Source organism: Strix aluco, chromosome 13 (assembly GCF_031877795.1).
Source record: "Strix aluco isolate bStrAlu1 chromosome 13, bStrAlu1.hap1, whole genome shotgun sequence".
Taxonomy (NCBI): domain Eukaryota; kingdom Metazoa; phylum Chordata; class Aves; order Strigiformes; family Strigidae; genus Strix; species Strix aluco.
The window spans coordinates 8584389-8602355 of record NC_133943.1 but is presented as its reverse complement, the minus strand read 5'-3'; the positions used below and the strand labels follow the sequence as shown (position 1 = coordinate 8602355).

General features: G+C 41.2%; 1 protein-coding gene across 4 annotated transcripts in view; it reads right to left on the bottom strand.

Moving 5' to 3' along the window:
- SGCD (sarcoglycan delta) overlaps positions 1–17967 on the bottom strand; it is a 399682-nt gene that overhangs the window by 169142 nt on the left and 212573 nt on the right. The gene's annotated exons all lie outside the window — the stretch shown is intronic.

Below are 17967 nucleotides of genomic sequence, written 5' to 3'. Positions count from 1 at the left end.
GTGAACTGAAAAGCCTATGTCTTTCACAAAATTATTGTAGTTAAACAACTAGTTCTTGCTTTGGATTCTCTTAAAGGCACAAAAGCTCATTGAAGGGAAAAAGGGGATTCAGTGGAGGAGCACGTGTGCTCTCCTGGGGACTGATGACCCAGCTGGTTATCCAGGATCAGAGCTGGAACTAAAAAAAACCCCATGATTTCTGTATTTCCTGACCCCAGCCACTGCGAGTTGCTTTGTCCCTGCCCCAGGGCCAGGCAGTACAAGGGACACTGGTGGTGCCACGCGTTGCAGGACTGACACTGCTGATGGAGCCGTGTGGGAAGGACAGCCACGCAGCCGGTGTCGCTTTGAGCAGCCTTCTCTTCCTAAGGGTTTTCTGACAGGCCTCTGGCAGGCTTTGGAGAGGAGGAGCACACAATTTAGCACAGTCCCTCTGTCCAAGACAGCCTCTTCCTTTCCGTTCTCCATGGAAATGGGGCAGTGCAGGTTTTTCAAACGGAAAAAGGAGAGTATGAAATGGTATAAACCTCTTGGCTCGTTCCCTCTCACACCTGGGCACAGATCACTGTGGCACATGCAGATTTATGTTATCAGTGATACACACAGATTGGCACAAAGAGAAATTACTTGGCTTGTTTAGGGCCAGAGTTTAGCAGCTTGCGAGACATCTCAGTGCTTTGGAAGGTAAATGCAATGAAATTCAACAGAAAAGAAGAGCTGGCTTTGTGGAGCGACTCCCTCCTCAAAAGACAATCCCTTCGACTTCACTGGCACTTCATTACCTATGGAATATGGAGCTACTGGAGCATGTTAAGATATCACACTCTGAGCCCTTGTAAAAGTATTATATTAAAGAATATGTAAAAGCCAGATTCAGGGTAAGCAGAGGTGCAACTAAGCTGCCATCCAGGGGTGACTTAAGAAGCTTATCTGCATTATTCTCTACCACTCTCCACTGACAACTTTAACAGTCACTCTAAGAAACATCTTATTTCCTCCACCATGTCCCATGCATCTGTAGCTAATTCCACATCCAGCAGAGACTTCATTACAGGTGTTTTATCCTGGCCTATACGCTGGGAAGCACAGCTTTGACTGATGTAGCCCCATATCTGAGAACCCTGACTTGATCTGTCTCTTCATTTCTAATCTTTTCCTGGTTCAGGGCTATAGTTCATCTTTTGGTGCCTCCCTTTGCTTCTTCCGTATTACCAATCCCCATCTCATGAATTTTGAGTTAGACATTTCACCTCCTCTGGCAGAAGTTCTCCAGTGTGAGATGACTAACAGACATTAAATTGTTAGTCTTACATTCTCTTTAAAATGTGCTCAGAGCAAATGCTAATAGCAGCACATCTCAAAAGACTCCTACCAGCATTTGTCTTGATCTTTCATTACCCATCTGTCAAAACCCAGGTGACAGTTACGAGTTTAAATCAAAGTTCAGAGGCACCTATTAGTTTCAAAAAACTTCTGCCTCTAAGGCCTACATTTTAAGAAGCTTGGTGGACTTGCCAAGTCCCAGCATTTGAACTGTTGGCAGGAGACTAAGTACATGGGCATTGTACATGGTGAGAATAGCTAGGCAATTTTGCATTTAATAAACACTTGGGAGGAAATAAATCTGCCCCTGGGCAGAGCATCCAAGAAGTTTACTCTGTATCTCCTCAAAATGGCTCATATGGCTCCAACTTGCCAAACCAGGTGTGGTAACATGACAAAAAACAAAACAAAAGAGTGGCACCAGCTAAAAAGCTGGCATCGCCAAAAGTAGCCTGTTTTGAGATGCTGGAGATCATTAATCTGCGCTAATCTGATCGGAGAGGGAGCTACAGACGCACACCTCTGCTTGTGGAGTTCAAGCCACAGTGCAGAACTGAAAATGGAAGTTGTGGTTTGGCGTGAGGGAGGATCATGGAGAAAGACAATCCACAGAAAGCTCTCAATCCTCTTCAGAAACTCTGTCTTCTCTACTGGAGACCCAGGTCTTTGGATCTGACCTATGGTTTTAGGTTTTGACGTATGAATTTAGCTTTCCAGACTGTTTTGAACAGAAATCAGGCTGAACAGAAAATTCAGAACCAAGTAAGAAAACCCTCTCCAAAAGTCTGGCAGACGTTGGTGGAAAAGTGACCTTTGATCAAACCGGCAACTGTCAATCATGAAATCATCAGCCACAGCTTGACACTAAGTTTATTTTGCCAACTGTTTGTATTGCCTGCTGTAGACTATTACTCCCATACCTCTCCAACAGTTGCAGCACATTTTCCGCTTTTTTAAATGGTTTACTTTAATTTAAATGTCACACATCTATTGAAAAGCATGTGGAAACAGACTACTGTCTACATCTTCCTGGTAATTTCTGGATATCGATGAATGCCAGTGAATGCCACGGTGTGTCCTTCAGAAAGGACAGAGTTGGACTGATGCTTTACCAGATACCCTAAAAGTTCACTGGACTAGGCACAACTTACTTTTTCTTATAAGCATAATCTTTACATAAAAATGTTGGCTTTGAATTTCTATTTCTGTTTTCCTATTTTGCAGAAAACTTCTACCTATACAAAACTAAATAAATCATGGTCGTCACATCCCAGCTGTATGTTGAAATGGGTACGGAAAGTAGTTTGCAACACAGCCAAACAGTATGTTCTTGTGCAGAAATCATTTTGCAGCTCCATTATTTGCAATCAACTAGCAATGCTATGCTTCAAGGGTTGATTTTGATACCCTGAATAGAATTGCTGTTTCCACTTCTCTGTCTTGTTACAAGAGACTTGGCAGCTCAGCATGTGCCTTGTTACTAATCCTGTGGTTTCATTCATAACACCTGGAAGTCGCATCAGAGGCAAAGCTGCCAACCTCAGTGAAGTGTGCATATCTATGTCCAGATCAACCCCTCCTCAGCTTAACCTTCATCTTGTCTGCACACTCCAATCGGATTTACAAAACAACCTGGAAGTTTGTTCTAAACAACTGGAAGCATACAAAAAAGCACATGAATCTTAAAGGTACCACTGCGTATATGCAACAGGTCCCTCGGGAATCTGACTCACTTCTTATGCCAGTCTCTGAAATTAGACCTAATTAATCAAGATAAGGCTATAAGCCAAGCAATGCAAATTTTTCAGTGGATGGCAGAATACAAATGCAATAATTCGTTCTGATTATGGTGTTTGATTACTGAGTGTTAGAAAAGGCTCAAATAGAATGTAACTTTTAATTATGCCATTTTATGGCAGTTCATTGCAAAGCCAGAATCTCTTTCAGGGCCGTGCAAATGTTTGCCTCATTCCTGATAAAGCCTGAAATATGTCTCGGTGCCTTCCATAGCCTCTGGGCATAGTCTGTATTCATTCTTGCAGATCTCACTGTTGATTTGCTATATTTTGTTACTGCTACCCTGGCAACCCTATGAAACACAAAGAGCTTATTTCTGTGCCTCTCTTACATGAAAAAAAATGTATTTCGATACTTCTAAATAAACAGCACCTGCTATCTGATGAAAACTCATGCAAGAGTGTTGTCATTATGCAAATTATGGTTGACCAAGAGTTGCAAATAAATGCACCCCAGAAAGACTGCATTTCCTCTGCATACATTACACTGAGCACGACCGCATATTTCTCTCCGGGAAATCCTTGATATAAATATGGTGGCCTAAGGCTGAAGGAATAAGGTGGGATTTGGATACGCTATGGCTATTTGAATATGCCTTATGTGTGTAATTGAGGGCAGAAATACTCCCAGCTGATTTTTTTTTTTTTACTTAAATATTGATTCATTTACATAATCTTTCAAGCCCCACACCAGCAGGCAGCAATGTCCATTTGTGAAGTTCAGACAAACTAAAACCAACTCATATTTCACTATCTCCTATATTCTGCTTAAAAAAAAGAAAAAAAAATAGCACCATCTATCACTGAAGTGGAGCAAAAGCATGAAGTACCCAAGAAATCTCATGTTTGGATTAGTGCGAAAGCCTGCGTTCCTCTGGGCATAACAACAAGAGTATTGTGGTCCTCTGAAATTACAATCAGTTCTCTATTTCCTTACTGGTTGTTCCTTCCCCCACCCAGCACCAGTCCATGGTGAATGCCTGTGTGGGCAAGAGTGTGGGAAGGGGAGGGAAATGCAGGTGGTAGTAGATCCTCCTGAGTTTACATATGGAAAGACAAGGCAAAAAGTCAGAAAATCCACAGAGATGGATGCTATAGTTAGTGTCAGTGGCAGAAACGAAGGAGAGAAGATACATTCAAGAGATCCTGCACAGAAGAGCAGAAGCATTTCACAAAACCTCAGAGATGGGGGAGGAGTGAGAAGTGATACCACTGTTGTGAGTCTGTGGGACACGGGGCTGCAGTGGAGCTGTCAACATTAATGGGAAGAGGAGGAGGCTGGGAGGATTTTGAAGGATAGATCAAGAGTTCGGGGTTTGAGCTGCTGGGCTTCAGTTGTCAACAGGACATCCAGGATCTGCTGAGGAAAGGGGAATGGAAAGAGAGAAATCTATGAATCATCACCTCTGGATGGCAATTAACACCTCCATGCCATGAGCTGCTCTGTCAGCAAGTCTCTCTCCTGCAGCATGGGTGGAGGCTGTTCAACACTTGGCATTTTCTACCCAATTTCCTAGAGGAATTAATGTAATCCATTGTTCACATCCACCTTCTAATTACGCTCACATGGAAATTAAGCATATATAGGTCAGAAGTTTGCCTGGGCTGTCCCAACGAGCCAACCTTGCCTCCAGGTTTTAGTCCACTGGGCCTCAGAGACCAGTTGCCAAAAGAGATAAGATACATACTTAAGAAGCAGTTTTTGGACAGTCACTCCTTGCATGGTAATTAGAAAGAGCCAGTTGATTAGGTCCATGATTAAACTAGCCAGCCTGCCTTTGTGGCTTGCTGGGGCAGCTCTCCTCCCAGAGTAGTCTGAAGCTTATTACTTTATTTAGCATTGATTTGTCAGGACCATACTATGTTATTATCATTTCCAGCATCTGCTTTCATCATTTTCTTGCTTTCTCATCTAAGAATGGCCATGGACTTACAACATTTCAACACTCACATCAAAGAGGAAAAACACAAGACGATTTTTTTTTTTAAATATACATATATATAATATATGTATGTATGTGTGTGTGTATGTGTGTAACTTCCCATCTGACACTGAGATGATTCCTGGGATCACTCCCAGGCAGCTTTCTAGATACAAACCACATCTATTCAGACTGAACCCCTTCATCAGCTTCAGTCCACACAGCTTCATCCAAAGTAGACATGCTTATTACAGGGTTTTGAAGCAGATGTCCCTACATCTCTACCTTTCCAATGGCCAGAACCCCTGAGGCAATCATCATCCACTGGCCATACTGAATCCGTTTGTGCCTAGTGTTTTCTTGGGGCCACTGCAATACAGGAGGACCATGTGTAGTCTCCAATCAGAGCTGCCAGTGAATATATTGCTTTGGGCTGGTTTTGCATTGCACAGCAGGGTCAGGAGAAAAAAGCCACAGTGCCTTGAATCGAACATCTAGTCACCATTTCAGCAATTGCAGGACCTTTATTTTAATGTATGATTGCTCTTACATCTTAAGGGATTCTTGGGCAATTTCACATATCTCCCATTTCAAATTTTTTAAAAGATTTAAATGCCAGAATTTTCTTCTCAGAGCCTGTGAATGGAAATGTGCATCAAGTACCACCAATGCAGTTATAAATTAGGCTTTTATGTCCCCTCCCACTAGGCAAATGGCACTACCTTAAGGTATAATGGAATGTGCAGTTCAAATCCCTACACCTGGCATCCATGATGCCCTCGTTCCCAGGAAAAAGTCTCCCTGCCACATTCTCCAGCACCCAGGGGAGAAGGCTACACCTACTTCCCATCATAACTGCCCTGGGTAGGCTCAGATGAGCTGGATGGGAATGGGCATACTGTATCTCTGAAATACCTTTGCACCTGCCAAGGTGGTACAGACTCTGAGAAAGACCTGTAGAAGGAAATCAGCAGGAGGAACTGTACACAGGGCTTCCAAAATCCTTGAGAAAGCCCCACTGCTAAGATTTCCTCCAGAAATCCTCACTGTAATCACTTTACAACCACACTCGTCCCATGTAAGCTGGACTTGAGGAGGAGCTCAGGCTGCTTCAAGATTTCTTGCTTGTGAAAATGTCACCCTCCTGTTCACAGTCATATGAAATGGGTTGTCTTCCCTCCCCAGTCCTTGCTTTTCTCCCAGGGAAAGCAATGCCTCTGGGGCAGCGCTGGCCATGTTTTTCATGTGATTTCGGTTCTCGGAAACATCTTCCTACAGCCTGGCCAAGGAATACCTCCAGGAAGAACTGCACCTGGACTAGGACATAAAGTTAAGTCAGCTCCTCTGAAGTACAAAACAAGCAAACAACCCCTCAACACACAACTGTGGGTCGTGGGTACAGATTTTAGATTGATGTCAGAATTCAAAGCAAAGCTTAATGGCATTTACTGTTCTGAAGCAAGTCTGTCTTATTATTATTTTTGGTACGTTTCTCAGACTTGTCATTATGTACTTCTGATTTACAGTGTTAATGCCAGGCAACTCAGTTACCTTTATTCATCTCTGCAGGATTACGTGAGAATATTCTTTAGAGAGAGTATCACACTGGGCTAAGGTTAAAAAACAATCAAGACATGTAGCAAGCTCCAAGGTGCCTTCCCGTATCTCTGAAATATAAATGATTCCCTGGCATAAAAGATTCTGAAATACATAGCCATAAAGTCAAAGCTTTGCTAAGCAAATAACAAATACAGGAGGAAGCTCTCCTTCCAAAGGCTCTGAATCACGCCGACAGCTACAGTATGTGTGAAGCTAAAATATTTCCGAAAAAGCCGAAAGTTGTCGATGGAAGGTAGCACACCACTGGCCAGTTCCTAGACTTCGATTATAATTCACACAGAAATACACACTGGAGGGATGGACCTACAGCTTAGAAAAAGTGCAGTATGTGTTATTTGGAGACTTTTATATCCAGGTGTTAAAGACCGAGGGTCTTGCACTCTTCTACCAATGACAGTCAGTAACTAACTGTTAACAGCTAAATACTAACCGGTAACAGAATACCAGATGGTTTGGGAATTTCTTCCTGCCTCCTGAGAGCAAAAACCACCACTGGACATAGTCAGTCAAAACACACAATCTCACTTTGCTTTAAAAAATTAACAACTGAGGAATAATGTCAAGATACATTGACTTAAGTTGGACACTGTCTATGTTTATGAAATCAATACTTGTGTTTTAGGACTCAAAACGAGACCATGAGACTCATTTTTCTTTGACAAAAACATTATTTCTTTTGCCAAAAATGCAAGAAAACAATTTTCAAAAGCCCAGATGGGCAAAGCATCTCCTAAAGATTCAACAAATCTCCCACTGTTCTGTCAGCATACCTAAATGTAACAGGTTCTGGTGTTCAAGATTAGTCTTCCAAATACATCTCCAGCCATGGATCAAACACAGTAATTTGTATTTCTCTGTGCAGATGTGAGTTCCTCCATTCACAAACAAGACCCACATGAGCAGTTACTAGATGAAGGAGAGTGGGTAACTTCAGTTTCTGTGCTCCAAGGAAGCACATTTCCCTGTCTGCCATAAAGGATAAACAGGGAGCACAGAAAATTCCGCCGGTGGGCTACAGTGTAAAACGCCCATGTGTTTAAAAAGGAACCTGCAAGAAGACCAGTGGGGAAAGGCTCAAGGCAGGCAAGGACAGGCATGTTTCTGTCCATCTCAGCTGCATCTCTAGCCAAAGCTGCAGGAAGGAGCAGTCCCTTGGTTGCATTTGTTGTCCCTGGGCTACCAGTTTGCAACCGTGGAGTTTCCAGAATTTCTAAGGGTATAAACAGCCAGCTGCTAGGTGGGGATGAAGCAAAGCAAAAGCAGGCATATTAGGTTTTCTACTTCCATTCACAAGTATAAAGTTCTTGAGCTGTCCCAGTCACAAGAAGTGATGTGCACAGGAATCCAGTGTTCAGGTGTGCACACAGCAGGCACACATCCAGGGGTGGCACCAGGGAAAGCCTCTGAAAAACAGCAATATTCGCCCAACAGGCCATGGTTCAGGCAAGAATCACTAGCACATGGGAGGTGTAAATACACTTCCATACCTTCCCTAAACCACAGCCTCTATTAGTTTAATCTGTGTCACTGCAATTGTCTTTTGTTCTTGTTCTTTCTTTTTTTCTCCCTAGGCATATAAGCTTTCTTGAATGTGAAATACTTGCCAGGAGACATAAAGGAACGATGTCAGAGGCCTGACATATAGCATGAAAAACAATGAGCCAGACTTTTCCTAAATTCTGAAACACAGCCTACAAGGTATGTCCAACAATATTTCTTCTTATTCCAGATTCCAGCAGGAGTTATTGAATTTTTTTATCACAATGAATTTAACTTTTTTTTTAAGAGACCGAGACAGAGTTATATATTGCGTAATTCAAGCTAAAGGTGTATAGTTGTATCTCTGCTAAAGGCATATATATATAAGATTATGCAGATCATTAGTCAGCTAACTTCAAGCACTGGAACATGCTACATGCTGAAATACCCAGCAATCTGTTCTACAGAAGAAGTCATAGTCAGTAGTGATCAACCTGATTTACCTGATAGAACCCTACAAAATTTTCAAAGAAAATGCAGACCACAGGATTGTATTTAAAAATCCTGACAGAAGGCTGTTTTTACTGCTTACTTTCTGTAATCCCCTATAAGTGAGCATAAGCTGCTGGAGGTCCAGGTGCAAGAGGCTGAAAGGCACTTTCAATACCAAACACAGAAAAATGGCACCCTGTCCACATCTCATAGGTAACCATTTATCAAGCCCAGGATAAAAATCTGGCAAGTTTCATATTAAAAGTGCCAGAATGAAATAAGCAATATCCTGAATGCACATGTAAGTGTTTCAGTGCAAAGAAAGAAAAAAAAAAAAAAAAATGAAAAAGAAAAAACCCTGTCCGCAGGACTAGCCCTTATAATCATGTGCAGCCTGAAAAGAATGCGTAAGAACAAATAGACACCAGCATCATTTGTCACCAGCAAGTCTAGTAGCTCTTGGTTATGTTGCACAGAAAATTAATGTTATATATAACTCTAAATTCAAGTTTGCTTTCCTATCTCCTATTTATGACAAAGACAGAGCTTGGGGAAGCAAAGATGAAAATATCCCTTAAAAGTAAGATCCCAGTTCAGCAGAGTACTGAGGCACTGCAAGTTGGCTTGGTATTGTTCAGGCACCCAAACTGCGAGTGAAAACCACCAAGATCTTCAGAATGCAACAGCAGCTTTCTCAAAACAAGTAATCTTACCGTAGATGGATCTTTTCAATTCAATTTTCAAGCAAAGCAATGTTTTGTGATTTAGTCCCACTAAACCTTAACAAAACAGCACAAGGAACGCATCTTTATCTCAACTGTTGGTACAGTCTATCAATATTAAAATAATCTGGCGTGGACTGGCTTGCTAATAAGCCAGCATTTCAGAGATGTTACAAAACAAAACTGTCTTAAATGTGTGATTTGTGGAGGATATAAAACATAAAACCTATGAAGAAAAAAATGCTGTCATTGGCACAGCAAGATTAAAAAAAACAATTACAAGGCTGAGTACATTAAATTAAACTTGGTGCAGTCATTCCTGACAAAAGTCCTACTGTCAGTAATTGCACATATTTGGACTTGTAATTGTTAAAAATATCACACTGCAAGTGTTTGATGCATCTGAGATTCTTCTTCTGAAAAGCCATATAAAATTCCCAGTAGAAATCTCAGGTTTTGTTTTAAGATGAGCTCCTGTAATATTTGATTCTTTGCTGCTTGCTCTTCTACTGTTTAGTGCCTTGGTATCAAAGATCCATTTTGTTGTGAAAATAAACTCCAAATCATTGTTTGCATCTCTTTACGATGAGAGACATAAGAGCCAGACTGATTGAATCCCATTCATCTCCCCAAATTCCTGGTCCTCTAGGGATTCCAGAGCAGCAATGTCAGACTGCAATGGTTTAACAGGGCTGCTGTTGTCTAACTACCATGGCTTTCATTTCCAGTCATCAAAACCCAAATTCAACAAATTTGTCAAGCAAGGACCAGCAGACAAGATCCTTGGTGATGCCTGAATTCTCTCTCAGCAGGTACTACGCTAAATTACACCTAAAATGTATGTTGTGTTAAAGTGCTCCAAAGCAACTGTCATGAAATGACAACCCCAGCAAAGCCATGCACCATCATTTAATTAATCAACCAGCCAGAAACTCAGTTTTACAAAATAAAACAGAATCTAGGAAGTTCTCCTTATGTATTTCAGATCAAGCTTATCTTTCCTGAAATAACAGTACAGATCAACCAGGCCAGGACAAAATGAGAAGGGATGACTGATTATTTAGTTATTAAAAATATTCTTGCTGTTTTATACCCAGTTCACTGGTATTTAAACATTCTTGTCTTGCAGCGTGATCTGCAAACATTTTAATGAATCTACCCAAAAGTTACATGGCCACTGTCATGTTCACAAGCTCATGTTTGCGAGACAAAAACCCATTCGTGTTGCTGTTTCCTAGAGCGAACCTCCTGTCTAAAACACACCTACACGTTGCACAGCAAGCACTTTGGAAAGTCCTGTTTTCTCTCAGGGAAAATACAGTTTAGTAACAGAGTTCTCTACTATACCACCAGTACAGTTTCTCTTTGACACCTGCCATTTCCAAAAACCCTGAGGAACTTGAGCACCCAATTTCTAGGCAAAAGTGACATTCTGGGCACATTATAAAAATTGTATCACAATCCATACATCTGACTTGCATTATTGCAGGTCTATTTATTCTCCCATCAAGCACAGGCTGCTGCTTCTGAGTTTCTCGAGATCAGCAGAGACAAATGTTGGCAGAGGAATGCAACACAGTGGTTCAGGTAGCACCTTGTCTCGTTGATCACAACTCATTCCAAATCCTTTTAAGGAGATAAATTAAAGCACATCTGAAGTTTTCTGAACTCAGGGAAATTATTTGTCTGTCAAATTAAGACTTGGGCTTCTGTATGCTGCTGAACCAGGACACTGCTTTTCACTGTCAAAGTGGCAGGTTGGAAGAAACTAGTCATCACTATATGTCTATGCTATACCTGGAAAAAGTTACTATCCTCACTCAATATCCTCAACAAAACAGTTTTGCCAGACTCCAATACAAATCAGTTTTTCAGGCATGTGAATGGTAGCTGGTGGGATCTCCTGTAACAACACTCCTGTTCCTCTTAAATAGACTGTGGAAATTTTTAATCACTGTTCCTAAAAAATACAGTCCTTAGCGAGCATTTAAAAAGTTGCGCTTTTATGAAATTTCAAAAAAGTGATCCAGAAAAGCTTATCGTATCTCATCTAACTTGACCTTTTTGGTGTCTGCTGAGGTGAGATGTTCCCCATGTAGCATTGCTTACTTGGCTTAGCTTTAAAATCTTATTAAAATCCTTCACAAAGCTAACAAACCTTTTGCCACAGCTGCAGTCCCCACACGGCCCTTCCAGATGCCTTGCTCTGGTTATGTTGCCCTGCTCTGATGAAGTCTGGATGCAGCGGATAGGTCATACCACCAACACATGGACCTTAGTCCAGCAAGCTCTCAACACATCTGCCCCACGTCCTGAGAATCAGGACAGAAAGGGGTAACCACAACTCTGCTACACACCACAAAAACCTCCACGTGCATAAACACTCCCAATTATGACAGGAATGCTAGAAATTATTATTATTTAAGGCTGGCAAGTTGTTTGCCATTACACATTAGGCACCTCCTCTCTTTCTGGAAGGCAGGCTGAAGCGTGGGGCTTGCTGAGGCAGGGCCACCACACCGGGCTGCCAGGCAGCCTGCTCTCTGGTGGCCTCATTAGCTGAGCTCTTGCAAGCGAAGCAGCTGAGCAGCGTCCCAGATTTTCATGCACCAACTCTGACATTTATAAAGTATTTTCAGTCATGACAAGATCAAAAATTCAGCATTCTTTCAAATCTCATAATAACTCTCAAACATTCCCAGCACAAGGCTGGAAACCCCCCACCCCCAAACTGAAAATGATAAAACTCTTACTAGATAAAACTGGAGGAATTATGGTATTGCCCCCCTTCTCCACCCCACTCCAGGCTTCATTTGATTTCTGCAATGTACTTTGCTCTTAGAAAACACTAATCATATTACCTCCTGGACAGGCCTCATTTGCAATCACTGCAGTCCTTCCCATCAGCTCTTCTGCCAGCAACTTACTCAGTCACTTGTGGCTCTCATCTTATTTTGGGCTCTCAACCATCTATCCCTATGATTATATTTAAATGTCAACGTCAGACAACTCCACTTTGCATGTCAGAGCACCATCCTCCATCCAAGCTTAAACAAAATTTGTGTCAGGGCTTGTAGTCTAAATTATTTGTTCCGAGTGTAAAAAGGGACTGCTTTGTTTTATGGATTTTGCCATAAAAACTATTGATCAAAACAAATGTTTTTCATGTGCTTGCACTTAAGAGTTGCTACAAGTGACTGGGGCAGAGGGGAGGGAGGAAAGGTTGAGAATACAGTAGAAAGGAGTCTCCCTTGATCACAGCAAATTGTATAAAAGATACTAGTACAGAAAGACATGTCAGCTGTCGTGTATTCATAGACATAGAATCCTTAAACTGTTCTTCACTCAGAATTATCTATAAGAGACATAATGACATATGGTACTCTCCCTTCCTTGCAACCACACGTTCCTGTTATCTATGGTGTGTTTGGACTCTTCTTGCTGCCTCACATTACAGGATGAACCTGTAGGTGCTACCACTGCACCACCAGCATCAGTAACAACTGAGGGCACCTTGCACTCTCATAACATTATTAATCCAGAAGGACAGCACTGGGTTTCATCTATTTTTTTCTCTGACTTTAGAACCAAGAGCTTGGCCACTACATGTGTTTCAACAAAAGCAGATTGAACACTGAAGGCTGCAGTTGTGCTTGACCAAGCTAGGGCATTACCATCTTGGCTAACAATGTAAGCCACATGGCACATAAGATGGAGGAGGAAATGCTGAAGGCATCAGGTAACCAGTTCCCTGGGAAAGCATCTTTCTAACTTCCAGTGTTAAAGGCTATGTAATTCTTCAGAAATGGAATACTTCTATCCTTTTCAATTTTCTTGGTTGCTATACAAGCGTTAAGTCTTTGCTTTTGCAACCCTAGATGTTCTTTTAATCTATACTAATACCCAGCTTTTCTTAAAGCTGGATAACTTTATGCCCAAGTAACATGCTACAGCCTATCTACTTGCAATATTGTAGAAAAAAAAGACAGTCGAATACTTGAGACGGGCTATGTTTCTTCTGTCTTGTTGTAATAGCTCTATTGATAGCTTCTACCTAGAGTAAGCATGACAGAGTCCCTGAAGTACATGTGAATCAAAGCAAAATAATAATAGGAGCATACACAGGGACAAAAGGAATGACAAATTTTCTGGGTTAGAAGGTATACAGTTTTGTTACTTATTTCTCTAAGGACTTTGTTTTTATTTTCCTTTTGTTGATTCACAGCCCTTTACTTATTTTTTTTTACTTGTTTATTCCAAACATAAACCAGCTATTAAATCCAAGCTGTTCAAAAAAATAAACAATTGAGAACATTTCAACTATAAACAATACTTGCAGAATTACTCTGTGAAAACCATAACTGAAAAGCTAAGAGTGACTCTTCAACACAATGAAATCACAGACAAAATAGGCAGGAAACAATTTAAAAAAAACAATAAACCACACACCACCATTCCAGACCTGCTTAATAGTATTCCAGGGCTTTATAAAAAGTAATGATCATCAACCATGAGAGCAGACTTTTAATTAGCAAACTGATGCATTCTATAGAATGGAGAGTCACGTTACATTGTTTTCAGAGTCTCAGGTGTGTTTATACGACTTACTAAAATTAAATCTTTCATTCAACCTGAGCTGGGCAACCGTATGCAGCATAAAATACAAGTTCTTGTTTACATAGCTAAATTGTGATTAATGTGCACCATATGGAAGCACGGGCCAGCTCCAGTGAACAGTTGTGTCTGTACAGAAACTCGTAATGGGTTTGTAAAACAGGCGACCTGGCACTTGCTAGGGAATGGCAAAAAGGATTAAAACAGAATATCCACCAATGGGTTAGCAACTTTTAAAATAGCAACACTGGCAATCAGAATAAATACAAAATAAAGCTTTAACTAAGCAAAATAATTCTGCAAGTAGCGCTTGTGAATGCAGTAGATAATCAGGACAGGTACTTAGGACACGGGGATTATGTGTGGGTTTTCATTAATAGAAAGAATGCAAGCAATATTTCATCTAGCAAATTGCATAACCAAACTGAAAGATTAAGCTAGCGTGTTAATCTGAATCAGAAATGCACAGGAATGTATAATTAACGCATTGTTCAGGCAGCTCCTGGCATGACACAGAATGCCAGTAAGCAGATCACCAGGCGGTGTAATCTAGCACAGCTCCAGGCTGCTGCCAGAGCTCACAGCACCTGAAAATACTCTCCCTACTGCCCCAAAATAAGGTAGCTGCCATGTTAACACACTCTTACTGGATGTCTTGCCATATAGTTGGTATGGTTCACAGCAAAGGGGAGTTAAAGGTATTCCCTGAGTGCACTAATGCAATTTAACCAATACTGTCCAGATTCTTAGCAGTCCTTGTGCTTTTGCTCCACTTTTGCCTGTGTTGGCCCTGATGCTGGAGCAGATGCAAATTTCTGGACTCCTGCTAAGTCTCACTAATTTGAAATAAATGATGTATAAACATGATTGAAACAGCAGAGCCGCAGACCATAAAATCTTTACCTATGGTGTGTATCACAGAAAGGAGATGAACTCCAGACTAATAGCTCAAAAAGATACTTTTTTTTTTTTTTAATTAGAGTTGTTACAGAAGAGACCCTGAAGTTGTCACTTGCCAGAAAAGTGGAAGCTGGCCTGCCTAACATCACTACACAGGTCTTCCCTGTAACTCTTCTATACAATGCACTCATAGTTTGTATCAATCAGACTTCAAGATTGAACACATCCTACTGCTTTATATGCCTAAAGAAACTATTTCTGGTGGGTTTTTTTTTTTTTTTTTGTGGTTTTGTGTTTGGGGGGTTTCTTTGTTATTTTTTTAATAAAAGAAAAGGATGAAGAACTAAATATTAGGTAACTTTTCTAGCATTTAAAAGCAAAAATTGAAAGTATATTGATCCCAAAAGAAGGGGAAAGTCCATGGTTTGCAGTCCTGAAAAGTTTATAAGGTTTCTAAGAGTCCAGCCCCAGGGCCTGTAAGTGAACTGTGTTGAGTTGGGCCAGATTTGACTTTTTGTAAAACTACAAAAGTTTTGACTTTCCTGTCTCTTTTATAGCACTAATCACAGGTGCAGAGCTGCTGGAAGCTGGATCAAAACCACAGCCACAGTATTTGATACAAGATCACTCAGCTTTTGGAGCTTAAAACCCTACTTGATTGTGACTGAACAGCCACTTGTCCTGCAGAGCATTCAATTTCTGCCAGACTTTGCCAGTTGAAAGAGTGTTACAAACAAACGCACCATTAACAGTTTACTTGTACAACACTTAAAAAACCACCCCAAAACCACCAAGAACAAGAAGCAAGCTCTAACCAATATGCTCAAACAGCTGACATCAATCTTGAATTAATTTGCTTCTGCTTATAAGTCTCAATAAAATCTTTGAAACAGACTAAATTTCTAGAAACTGAAATAGCCTGATGGGGTGATGCCCCTGCCTGATTTTCTGTAGAGTGTCTAAACACTTATTTTCAAGTACTGGTGCCTGTTGAGGAGTGGGGCTAACCCAAGATGTGAGTGCACACCTGGGGAGCACTGACGTCCCCTGCCCGCGTTTGTGACACACACAGCTTAACCCAGTACCTGTTGCAGGTTTGATCATCAGTCAGATGCTCTTCCAAGGGAGCTGAGCCGAGCTGAAACATGAGCCTGACTGACACCTCCTGTCCTCTTACCAAACTTGAGTTTGAATTACTCTTCCTGAACAAAAATGAGACGATCCCCAAGATAGGAGCTCTGTGCAAACGGACTGCTGGATTCTGCTACTCTTTGCCATCTAGCCATAGAGAAATGGATCCAAAAGGGCTCTGGAAATGGAAGTGACCTGGCAGTTAACACAGGAGACACTTATCTGAAGCACATGGGAAGCAGGGGCTTGTAAGAGCCCTTCAAGAGCAGAAACCAGCAAGACCATCTGAACTGCATCAACAACAGACAACTCACACATTTTGTCAGAATGTCCTATTTGAAACCACTCTGCCAATTCCTTACGCCACCGCAAACTATTAGAGCAAAAAACCAAAGCTCTTTCCCTCTAAACGTGAATATTTGGCCAGAAGCTAAACTATGGCACCAATGCCGTGAGATCCCTGGGGAAATGACACTCGGGGTGGGGGCCAGGTGTTGTGTTACCCGAACACATTACCTCAGCGTAGAGACAAAATAACTTCAAAGAGGAATTGCCCCTAGCAGAAGCAGTATTTTCTCATCTGCATTCAGGTCACTACATCAGAAATGGAGGCTGACTTTTTATGGCAAGTCATGGCAAATGGATCAGTGGGAGCTATGGGAGAGACCGCTGCATTCTTGAGCCTTTGCAAATGGTTTCGCTCTGCAGACCATGGATTTGAGCATGACCCTGAGCTCAGAGCAGAGCAAACTGCTCGCTCGGCTGCTGCCATCTCTTCCACAGCCCTTTGGAAAGCGGGCAGGGAACAAACGTATCCAACGTGATTGACCTTTTGGCTGCTGAACCACCTTCTGCCCGGTCCCACAGCTGGTTTCAGGTTCTGCTGCTGAGCAGATTTACCCGACGTGGTGCTCACAGGACTGTACAATAATGAGAGCAAAACAGGCTCTTAATTTCAGGGATGTTTGTATGCTAAGAAGGGCATGAAAGCATAAATCAGGCCAACAGACCTGCAAAAGCCTGCTCTGTATTCCTTCAATTCTTCTTGCCTCATTTTCTGCTCTCGCATATTTTTACCTTCTTTGCCCTGCTCTGTTTGGAAACTCATCTAATTGTCACTTGAGATGACAAATGTCCTTTGCCTCAATGCCCCTTCCTTGGTAACGGATGTTTCCTTTCTGTATCACTCTGCTTGTAGAATTCATTTTCTTAATTAAGTGATGCCTCCATTTATCACTTCCTAATTTTTATTTTACATCTTTCTAGCTCTTTTTTCTTGGCAAATATGCTTAAAAACCACTGCTTGTGCTCTTTATTTTATAAACTGAGGTTTAAACATCATAAATCCTCCCCTTAAAAAAGCACCAACTTCTGGTATCGTGGTTAGCTTTTACCTTAACTTCTTGGTTTTGCTATTTCCCATAAAATATAAACATGCATTCAGTTCAGCTCTAGAAGGAAAATGAAGCATACTCTATTGATCAAAAAGGTCTGAGGCTAAAAAGTGCTATTCTGTCATTGGTTTGACAGCTTATACAACATAAACCAAACATTTGTCCCTGGGATTCCTGCACGTGCTAATTCCATTCAAGAGCTACTTGGTTGCTTTTATGTACAGAATTTCAGTTTGCTGACCTGAAGTTGTCCATGTTAGAGTTAAAGGAAACAAGCAAATATTATGTTTTTCACTGTCTTTTGATCTGTTTGTTCTTTTCGTTATCACTACACCACTGTATTACTTTAGAGTCAACCAAGAAAAACACCTAGTTTTCAGCAATGATTGTGATTTATTTTTTTTACTTTTGTTACCAAAACTGTAACCAAATGTTTCATCCACTATCTGATTTTAAAAGAGGCCAAAGACAGTAATCTGTCTCCCACAGCAAGAATCAGTGACGGTTAAGTCCTCTTAACTGAATAGGAAAAACCAATAATCTAGGGTTCAACAGCATCCACCAAAGTTTTTAC